Consider the following 12260-nt stretch of genomic DNA (forward strand, 5'->3'; position numbering starts at 1 on the left):
TATTATTTTTATCCTAATACCGCAATGTTCTCCGGTCCGTTTTCGGGCCTGTTCTCCCCAAAAGGAGGTGATCAGACTTTTAGGAGCTATTGCGATTGGAGCACTCCATTTTCGGAGGTGCCATGATTATTCTTTTGATATATGTTTTTTATTTTTCAGCGGGGCCCCGCCCCTCCTATGTCTAACATAGTGGTCTAGATATGCGGGTTGGGTAGTATGGTCCCCAAAAGTTTCTGTATTTATATATATATTATTTTGACAGCCGAAGGGCTCATGTATATAAATTAAATATGTTTAAAATGAAATAGTCTTTCTATGATTATGAGTATAAGATATATGAATGAAAGCAGATGAGTAATAGAATGAGTGGTGCTCGGTGGTTAGCCCCGGGTGCCCGTCATGGCCCTAGTCGGGTCATGACACTAGTGAATAGGCTAACGCAGGGTAAGGAGTACACGATGTTTCCATAAGCAAGAAAGGCTATTTAATGATTTTAATTAAGATTCCAAAGACGTTGGAAGTAAGAGAAGAAAGTTTGTTAAAGAATGTTGAGCACAAGTTGTATTTTGAAGAAGGATGTGTAAAGTATGGAGTTAATGTCGACTTGATGATGTCTTAAAGAAGAGTTATAACCCTCCTTATATTGGTAATGAAGTGTTAAACAAGAGTCAAGAAGTGTTCATATAAGATTGGAGAACAAACGAACGACGGAAACAATTTCGAGAAATGGGTTATACGATCGCTTATACGGTCCGTATAACATTATACGGTTAAAGTATAAGGTCCGTATAACACCCAACAGAAGATGTTTTCCCCGATGGTGAACCACGGACACTTATACGTACCTTACAATTTTATACGGACCGTATAAGTGGTCTATATAATACCCGACGGCCGAATAAGTTGCAAGTATAAATACATGTTCCCACTCTTATTTTCTCATTCTTCCACTTCTCCATCTCTCTCAAGACTTATAGAGGGTTCTACAAATTTCATCTTCAAGAATACAAAGGAAATCAAAGGTTCATATCATAAATTCAAGTGAATCAGGTACGAAGCTCACTAGGTTCATCCAAGGCAAGAAATCCCTTTGGAAGTGGAACTAGGGTTTTCTCAAGTGGAGTATTACTATCCAAAACTCGTTCCTACTCAAAAAAAGGTAAGTTTTATGATCATTCCATGTTGTTTAAAGTATTGAGATGTTACACCTCGAAAAAATTTCGTGTTACCGAGACTGCAGATGACTTAGTATGGGCTCAGGGGAGAGTAAAGATATACAAGGATTAGGGATGAAGATTCTGTTATATATGTATAAGAATAACATATAGATGACAGTGGAGGCCATATGGTGTAAGTTGGTTAATACGTTACTTGACAAATAGCCCTCGTGACAGTAAGTTAAGGTGGGGTCCACATGTCGGAATTTTATAAAGGGCATATGAAAAGTTATATGAATAGTACATAGGAAGTTTAGCATGTCTTAAGAGGGACACTTAAGCCAAATATGAGCATAAGCACTCCAAAAGGATGATTTAAGGATACGTTTTCGGGTGATCTAGCTTTACGAGGCCAACACACCATTATACGTTGAGAATTTGGGAAAACACAAAAAATGAAAGTTGTAGATAATTGAAATACCTTTCTAACCATAGGTCGTGGGACTTCATGCAACATAGGGATAAAAAGTTATGGATGTTTTAAGGAGGAAAGGTCAAACTAGCAGTGGGCTCGGCCCAACCCGACTCCAAGTCGGGTCAGGCCCACTTCCTTGGCTATTTAAGGAAAATTTTCACCCATTATCTTCCTCATTTCATGCCGAAAGATATAGAATATTTTAGAGAGAGAGTGAGGAGAGTTAGAGAGATAAAGCAAGGATTCGATCAAGTTCGAGGCCCCGAATCCCGAGGCTCGTGAAGGATAAAGTGTAATACGAGTTGTCGTCGTCGTTTCAAGCTAAATATTGAGCTTGGGGGATGATATTTTCGTGGTTGAGCTGCTGCTAAGGTATGTATTATTTTCTCATCTTTGTTATTGAGATGATTACGTGGAGATTTAACGGATTAAAGTGTTAGAAATATAGTTATAATTATCGTATACCGAGTATTAAGGCGTTGTGGTTTAGGGGCCATTTTGGATATAATTGTAAGATGAGTTTAGTCATATTATTGTTGTAAATTATTAGATTTGTTGTTGTTTTTGGTTATTAGCTTAATTTGGAATTGTTGGGTTGGTAGGATTATAGAGGAGATGCTGTCCAAATCCCGTTAGGCGACAGAATAAATGATTAGTTAGAATAATCTTGTTGGCCTAGTCTTAATCCCTATATTGTTGATGGTATTTTTTAGTTGACTAAGCTCGGGAAGGGACTCGAGGATTAGCTTGAGGCGTAAATAAGGTATGTAAGGCTAACCATTCTTTCATACTTTGGCATGATCCCTTTTATACGACTCCTAAAGAACGTAAAACATAAGTACTCTATTCTTAGTTGGATTTGGAGTCGATATCCAATGTCTTGTTTCGTTCATGCTATACTCTTGTTGATAATTCGAAGGAAGCTTCTGCGATACATTATACTTACATGTTCACTACAAAGCAAATGGCAAATGTAGGAAACTCTAAACCTTGTTTTCAAAATCTCTCCAAAGGGAGTTGTAATAGAAACCACTCTGAAAGGGGTGCAACATTTTGTAACTTCATTACATATTCATACTGTATATCATATGTATTGTTATTGTTCCACGATCAGAATTTGGATTACGATATTCTTAAGCGGAAGCGGCTGCCGAAGGGCCACCCTAGCTAAGCGGAAGCGGCTACCGAAGGCGTCATCATGACTACGCCGGAAGCGGCCGTCCGAAGGGACTATTGTGTTATTAGCGGAAGCGACTACGAGTAGGATATTCTATATTTATATTGTGTATGCTAGAATTTGTGTAAGGGACCATATGACATGGTTCGAAGTCTTGTTCCGAGTTACTCCCGGTTGCTTTCTAAACTTGCTTACTGTTACGCTTTTCCTTGTTTTATGATTCAGTATTGCCTTACATATTCAGTACATATTTTGTACTGACCCCCTTTCTTCGGGGGCTGCAATTCATACCTGCAGGTTCAGGGATGCGGTTAGATGATCCAGCCACCTAGGAAGAGTCGACGTGAGAGTCGAGCAGCTCCACTTGCTTTGGAGATCTTCTGTTTTGGTATAATTTTGTTTGTATACATTATGGGTACGACGGGGCCCGTCCCGTCACTTATACACGGTTATACTCTTCTAGTAGTATGCGGACGACGTGGGTGTCATGGGTAATCGTTTGGCCTTGCCGCCATTATTTTGTTGTACGAAGTATCGGCGACCTCGTTGGCTTGCCTTGTGATATGTTACATATATATAAGTATGTTTGGAGATGTTTTGAGTTACAGATGGACTTTGGTATTCTATTTACAGCTTTCAAACTTAGTTAAATAGACCCTATTTAATGCCATGTTTGAGTACAGGTAACATAAGTTGGGTTATCAGGCAGGTTAAGCTCGGTCACTCGTCATGGCCCTAGGTTGAGTCATGACATGAGAGGTTGAAAGACTTGGATTGTGGAAGGAAGTAGAAAATGGGTTACAAACATGAGAATAGTGACATTGTTGAGTAGTAGATTAATATGAATCACGATTCTTGATATGTTGTGATTATAATTATGTTATGAATGATGTTAAGAACATAGAAGAAACATTAGATGAGGATGAATGTAATGTTGTATTATGATCATGATTATGGATGACCTTGAGAGGGAGTTGTAGGAGTTGGATAATGATGAACTTGACAAAAGTTATTGATTAAGATATTATGAATGTTATCATTGATGATTGGGAGTTGATATATGATATGGAGAAAGTTGTATAAACAAAGGAGATGCTGCCTAATTTTATCTAGCTTTAGTTCAAGCGTGTTTACATTATCGATTATCTAATATTAGAATGAACTCTCTTGAAGGTAGAAACGTGAATATTGGAGAGGAACGTTCAAGTGATAGAGTAGCTAAACGAAAAGGTATGTGAGGCTAGTCCCTTCCTTTATAAGGCATGAATCTTATGACATGATTTTCCTTTATTCTCCATGACCTTCTTACATTCCGGAAATTATGAGTCTATATTCATGAAGAGCCTCATATGAGATAAAGATAAGAGATACGTTATGGGTATGATAATGATGATGATGAGCTTAAGTCTAAAGATTCTAAAGTTCATGATATGATGCTTCTACAAAGCTAATGATCCTAATTATGAATAATTGATATCATTCTTTGTGCTACACTCACCTTATATGCTAATTTCTTCAAGGTGAGGCAGAATGCTTATGAAACTCCATAATAGAATCGGGGGTTCACGACCTTATGTCACCCCGATAAAGTATAGTTATCTTTGAGTTCCTATGTATGCATTATGATGAGTACATGATGATGATATTACACCGTGCCTATATGACCGGGCAGACACAGCTAAGGCAGGCAGCGTATACACCATGTCTAGATGGCATGGGCAAACACCACTAGTGGGTGGCATGAGATGGTTACCTCGGTCGCGGGAGGCCTGGACGCAGGCTAATGATTATCACACCGTACCTATGTGGTCGGGTAGCTTATATATGTATATGCATACATGACATGATGATGTTTATGAAGTAAGTTAGCATGCATTATTTCCTTCTTAAGTGACAGCCAGTTATAGGTTCTCCATTTGATGTCTCTTTATTTATTGATATGTCGTTATTGCTTATGCCTTACATACTTAGTACAATATTCGTACTGACGTCCTTTTCTTTGGATGCTGTGTTCATGCCCACAGGTAGACAGGGAGACGACCCAGATTCATAGGAGCCGACCGACGGCGGTTTATGAGAGCACTCCATTATTAGAGGTGCTATTTGATTTATTATTCTGTGTGCATATTTGGGCACGGCGGGGTCCTGTCCCGTCCTTATGTCTAGTACTCTAGTAGAGGCTCGTAGATAAGTATGTGTGGGTGATATGGTCTCATGATTTCCCTCGTTGTATATATATATATATATTATTTTGATAGCCGAAGGGCTTATGTATATAAAGGCAGATATGCTTGAAATTGAAAAAATTGGTTTTCCTTATGATTAGATGTGTGAGTACAATAAATGTATGCAGGATAAGTTTGATGAGTATTAGAGTGAGTGGTACTCGATAGTTAGCTCCGGGTGCCCATCATGGCCCCTCGTCGGGTCGTGACAAAAGTGGTATCAAAGCAGTTCAGTCCTAGGAAGTGTCTACGAGCCATGTCTAGTAGAGTCTTGTTTATGGTGTGTTGCGCGCCATATCTATAAACAGGAGGCTACAAGGCATTTAGGAAAAATGACCATTCTTCTCCTTACTAGATCGTGTGATGGAGCCACGTTATAAGGTTTTCTCCTCCCTAATTGTGCGTTATGATTTCAGTGATGCCACGAAAGAGAAAAGCTATAGCCGTCCCGAAGGGCAAGGCTACGATAGAAAGACGGATCGAAAGGGAGCCACCAACTAATGTAGAGGAAGGTGAATCACATAATGAGGCTCCATCAAACACCTCTCATACTCCACCTATTATAGAAGAACAAGAGGGGGCTTAGCCGGTCTTATGCCTCCGGTCCCTCCGCCGGGCCGGCCGAGTCAACAAATGACCGATGCTATTCATTCATCTGATACGATTAGTTGCCGCTCAGGCATAGCGGCAGAGTGCAGGTTCAGGTGACAGGGCGACTAGCACTCGAGCCCGAGATTTCATGAGTTTAAACCCTCCAGAGTTTTTCGGGTCAAAGCCGAATGAAGACCCGCAAGGCTTTATTGATGAGATGTTGAGAACGTTGAAAATTATTCATGCCTTCGAAACCGAATCTGTGGAGTTGGCATCTTATAGACTCCGGGATGTGGCGGTTCTTTAGTATAATAATTGGATATCACCTCCCCCGGTTTGGCAAGAATTTGTAGATGCCTTCATCCGCCACTATTTGCCACTCGAGGTTCGTCGGGTGTTACACCTTGGAAAATTTCGCGTTATCAAGACTGTGGACTGCTTAGTATGAGCTCAGGGGAGAGAAGAGTTACACAAGGATTATGGATGAAGATTATGTTATCTGAGCATAAGAACATATATATGACATTTGGAGAGGGTATGGAGTAAATCGGTTAACATGATCACTCGATGATAGCCCTCGAAACCATGAGTTAAGGTGGGGCCCACATGTCGGAATTTTGTAAAGGATATATTATAAGTGATACAAGTAGTACATGGAAAGTTGAGCAAGTCCTAAGAAGGACCAGTAAGCCAAATATGGATATAAGCCCTCCAAAAGGACGATTTAAGGAAACGTTTTCGGACGATTTGACTTGGAGGGGCAAAAACGGCATTATAAGTTTGGAATTTGGAAAAACATCAAGAATAAAAGTTGTAGATAATTGAAAGATATTTCCAACCATAGGTTGTGGGCCCTCACACAATGTCGGAATCAAGAGTTATGGCCATTTTAAGAGCAAGACCCTAAGCTGCCAAATGGCTCCGTGGGCCCCACGTGAGAAGGTCGGTGAAACCGACCTAGGAGGGGTATAAATAACCCCATCAGCCCCGTTTTTTCAGCATAATAACATTCCAAAGGTTCCTAGAAAATTCTCTACACCTCCCCCAAGTATTATAGTCCGATAAATCAAGAATTTGACAAGATTACGCCAAACTAGTCCGTGAAAGGTGATTGTTCTTGCTTCTACTTAAGCTTGGTGTTGGAAAAGGTTGATGTGACTGAGTTTTTTTCAAGTATAAGGTATGTTATTTATCCCATCTTTTATGTTGAGTTTATTTGAAGGTCTAGCAAGCCTTAAAAAATGAAACTAGTTATGGAGAAAAGGTCATAGAGTGTTGTATTGTAGTTGTTGTGTTTATGGGCTGTTTGAACGTGTTGTGGCCATGTGGATGGACTGTTTTATGCATACAAAAATGGTATCTAACATTTTTGGCGTGTTGATGAGATTATACTCCTTGATTGGGATGGAAGAAAGTGCGTATTGTTGTTGTCTGTTGAAAAAAAAAAACGTCGTGTGGGATGTTTATGGAATATGTTGGTATGAATAATAGTGTTGTTGATGTTGGTATTATTGTTGTTGTTGATTGGTTGCTGAATCATAATTTTGGGCTAGGCATATAAACAGGGGAGATCTTTACACCGATTTTCGACGAGAATATAGAGTAGTTTGATTTGAAATTTGGAACGAGTGTGCAATAAAAAGAGTCTAACGTTAGTGTGAATCCTTTTAAGTGTAGGCTTACGAAATTTGGGATGAATAAGCGTAGCTAATAAGAGGTGGAACAGGTATGTAAAGCTTACCCTTTCCTTCTTTTGGCATGTGTTAGATGTAAGTAAGATATGATACGAGCCTTGGGGTAACTCTATTCATAAGATCCGAGCATGGCTATGATTCTTATTCACTTCTTGATGTTAGCATTCCTAATATAGTCGAGCTATGGTCCTTGTGTCTTTTGTATGATTGGATAGTAAATGTTGCATAAAGAGTTTTTGTTCTAAGGATTATGTCGAATAAGGTCCCTAACTTTCATAAATGGGCTCGGATTGCCTTGATTCGTTCATAAGAGATTCTATAATGATTAATTTCGGTAACTTTCATGGGCGGGCTCGGATTGGTTTGATACATGTCTACGATCCCTAAGACTCTATTTAACGTAGTCCTAATGGCATTTAGAGCGGACTTAACATGACTATCGTTTGATACTCGAGCGTTGATTTGTCTACTTATCTATCGAGTCTCATATGATGATTTATGTGCATAAGGTTTCTCACTACTCTGCTCGTGCATACTGTTATTATATCTTTCACCGAGTCCCGGGCCGGGTATGTATTCGTGCACAGTTTCACTGCATTATTCACCGAGTCCCTCACTAGAGGGCCGGGACACGTTATATATGCATATGTACAAGATGATTACTCACTTATGCTTCTGAGTCCCGTAATGAGTTGGATATGATATTGACATGCATGATCCATGTTTCAAAAGGCAAGCCTTGTGGTTTTCTGGTTACTGTACTAATTCTCTATACTCCTTATTTCAGTATGATTTTATTTACTATACTTCATACTTTACATGCTCAGTACATATTCCGTACTGACCCCCTTTCTTCGGGGTCACATTCATGCCACGCGGTGTATACGGATGAGTAGAAGATGTTCCGAGATTGGCGAGCTCCATTTCCTTCCGGAGTCTTTGTAGAGTCGAGTATCTATGTTATGGTATCTTGGTTTATGTTAGAGACTTTGCGTGAGTCACGTATATAGCATGTCGGTCTCGTAGCGGCTGTAAGCGATGTATCATTATGCATTATGTTACGATTTCATATGATTACGATTTTACTTGATTTGAGAAAAGATGAAAAGCATGTTGTTCTTTGAAAAGCTTCCATTATGCATTCATTTCATGATTTAAGAGTCCAAGAAGATTATGAGTATCACGAGGATCGATCGGTTTGCTCGGCCTAAGTAGGGCGGTGCCCATCATGCCCCATCAAGTAGGGTGTGACAAATTGGTATCGAAACGGTTCGTCCTAGTGGGTTGTCGCAAAGTCGTGTCCAAGAGAGTCTGTTTATGGTGTGAAGCGCGCCACATTTATAAACGGAGGCTACGAGGGCATCTAGGGTGGTTACTCTTCTTTCACATCTGAGATCGTGCCATAGAGCCAAGTCATAGGAAATGAGATTCCTTATACTAACTGTTATATCCCACATTTTTGTGCAATTGGATAATTCAAGACAATCGCGGGAGGACATCAAGCAAGGCCCTATTTTCATTTTTGTTAAGCATATGAAAGGCTTATGAAGAATTTAGAAATGGAATTATCAAGAAAGGCCAAGGGCATAAAAGGAAAGTTCGCACGACACCTCTTAGAGATATAAAGGAAGGCGAAGGGTAAATTTGGAATTTGGAAAATGGTTTTACGAATTACAACTTGGCATGAAAGAAAAATAATTGGGCTTGGATTTTTTTTAAAGAAAAGGAGAAGGCCCAACCGGCCATAGACATGGGCTTAGCCCATGTGAGATTAAGTTGCACAATTTAAAAGATGACTAAGTCATCTTAATCTACAAAACTCTCTAGAAAATTCAAGAAATAAGAACAAGAGAAAGAAGGAGAAATTTCCAAGCAACATTCGGCCAAGAGGTGAGGAAAAAGAAGATCAAAAATCCCACCCCAAAAATTTGTTTCTCCTAGTACTCCCACTAATTCAAGGGTCCCCGTTAACGTGGTATAATTGTTAGAGCGAGAAAATCACTAGTTGTCGCAAAGTCACAACTCAAGCCAAGTGAAGGGTTAAGGAAGAAGGTAAGAATTTTCATCCTTTTATATGTTATGGACTATTATATAAGTGATAGTATGTAAAAGTGGATGAAGTGCATGAAAACTTGAATGATGTATGTAGCCGTGTAAGTATATATATGTATATATAGTGTGGCCGTGTGGTAATGGCATGGTGTGTAAGAGATGAGAGTTGATTTTTCTTCATGTGTTATGGATGATTTGTGAAGGATTGTAATGTGTAAAGATGGATAAAAATTCATGGAAGCATGATGTGGTTGTGGTGGCCGTGAGTTGCATAATCCATGCATGGCCGTGTATGATTGTTGTTTAATGAAATAGTGGTGAGTATGTTCTACTTGGTATTTTTGGTATTGCGTTGCGGATTCTATGTTGCAAATAAAAGTTTAATGGTCTTAGTAAAGTTGTTGTGGTTGGAGACTTGTTGTAGGGATTATGTGAATCGAATATAGTGTTCTTGCATGCATAGAAGATAATGAGACTAGTATGATGTTGTTAGTGTATGAAGTATTAGTTTGATATTGTTTTTATTGGAATTGGAAGGCTTTGAAGGAAGTAGTATATTCATTGGGCTATTATAATGTAGCTTGGATTGAATATGGAAAATTGTTAGTATGGTTGTTGACCTTATGATTGATAATTTGGCCGGGTTGAATTCCCGGATTGTTGTTAATGAAATGGGTCAAGATGATTTTTGGGAATGATGTATTTATAGGGGAAATGCTGCCGGAATTTCGGTAGCCAAGTGTCGTTTTAAGAATCCAATTCTAAAGGTACTAATCAATGTTTGGTAAACATGACCAAATTGTAGATTTTGGCGAAATTGGAACGGAGATTTGGAGACGTGAACGAAGCGGAAAAGGTATGTAAGGCTTTACCTTCCTTTCTCGGCATGCCCTGTGAGTACTAGACTTGGTTACGCACCTCGGGGACCTCCCTAATCCTAGAAATCCACAATTAAAATCTTCTACTATTCACTCAGAAGAATTGAACCAAAGGATCATGAATAGTAAAAGAATGGCCCAAACGCCTAGAACCCGCATGAATGGGACCCGACTACCCCGGAACCTTCCCAAGCAATGTCATGAGACGTAGTATACGCAAATTGTGTACGCCGCCTCGTTAGGTCCGGGAGGCGGGCCCAATGGACCCGAATTTTCCTCATTGTTCTATTTGTCAAACGAAGAATGTTGTAACCATTTAATGAGAATATTTCTAAGATGAAAGTAACGAGGATAATAAAGAAGAGAATACGTTTAAGACGAGTATGATAAGAATGATTCCACGACTAAGAGTTTCAAGTTAGCAATTCGATATGAGTACGAAGGTGTCCAGGCAAGTTTTGATTTCAATCTTATTTTATCACGACTCTATTTTTTTTAAAAGACTTTAAAGAGCGACAGAACAAATGTTTTACAAGGCTTATGATCTTATTCCATGTTTTCTCTTAATGTCATTTTTCCTTGATGGTCTCGCCTTACGAGATTAGTTCACTTCGAGGTGAAGCGGATGATCCACGATTATTCCATAACGTAATCGGAGGTTACCGACCTTACGTCACTCCGATAAAGTTGTAGTTTTCACTTGGGCTCTCATGCATGCTTTATAAAGTATGTTTTTATATAGCACCGTGCCACGTGGCGGCCGTACACACCCATTGCGGTTGGCGGTTATACCCGGGACGCGGGAGGCCGGACGCGGGCTCGTTACACCGTACCTACGGCGGGGGGCAGTTTATTTATATATATTTACGCAGTTTTTTTTTAGTTAGCATGCATGGTATCCGCCCCAAGGGGGCACACAGATAACAGATTACTTCTTCATCCTATAGTCGCGCGAAAGTAATCCACCGCTCCCTGTGTGGACGGGCGATGTCACCGTACCTATAAGGTCGGGCGGTGATTGCACCGCGCCTCCGTAGGCGGGCGGTTGCTTGCGGTATCATTACGTACTCCGGACGATAAGGTTAATTTGCATAATGTTCCCGGAGTAGATAAATAGAGACACAGGTTATGTCACTTTCCTATGTTGTATTTTCCTTTATGTTCTTTATATGATCTGGTGATATTACTTTATGTCTTACATACTCGGTACACTCGTACCGACGTCCCTTCGGCGGACGCCGCGTTTCATGCCGCGGGGCAGTTTGCGGGTGTGACTCGACTTGATCCCTAGAGCTTTCCCGGCGGTATATTAAAGTGCTCCGATTGTTAAGAGTTCCGCCTTAGATGGCAATACTTTTGTGTACGATGTGGCGTGATTTTACGCCACGATCGATGCTTTCTAGGTATAAGTTTTGCTTGTTTTTTAAGCGAGTCTATGTGATTTTACGTGTTTTTTAGTGTTTTTCGGAGTAAAGGACATATTTGGCAAGATCACGGTTGAAGTGCGGATCATGGTCGTAAATTGATGTTTACGGACCGTATTCTACAATACGGCCGTATTCCATGGTCGTGTTTAAAGATAACAACCGTAAAGTCAGCGAGAAGATGGTGGTTTACAGCTAGGTTTACGGACCGTATGTCGGTTTACGGTCCGTATTCCATCACGTATTTAACCGGTTGACATCCGACGAGGAAAGTTGAGCGAGGATGTTGAAATACGACCATGCAGCTTACGGACCGTAAACCACTTTACGGTCCGTATTTAAAAAGGGAAGTTGCATTACGGTACTGAAAGCGACCAACTTGGCGTAAACCATTTTTACGGTCAAGTAAAGGATTTACGGACCGTATTTCATCAGCGACGGATTTGAAGTGCAAAATCTCTGAACTTGTTTATTTTTCCAAACATATAAATAGTTCATTGTAGGGTTTTAGTAGGAGTTCTCTCTCATATTTTTAGTTTTCACTTAGAAACATACAATACTCTCAAATTTTTTTAAGGTTTAACATC

The sequence above is a fragment of the Lycium ferocissimum genome, chromosome 12, assembly GCF_029784015.1.
Source record: "Lycium ferocissimum isolate CSIRO_LF1 chromosome 12, AGI_CSIRO_Lferr_CH_V1, whole genome shotgun sequence".
In the NCBI taxonomy this organism is placed as follows: Eukaryota; Viridiplantae; Streptophyta; class Magnoliopsida; order Solanales; family Solanaceae; genus Lycium; species Lycium ferocissimum.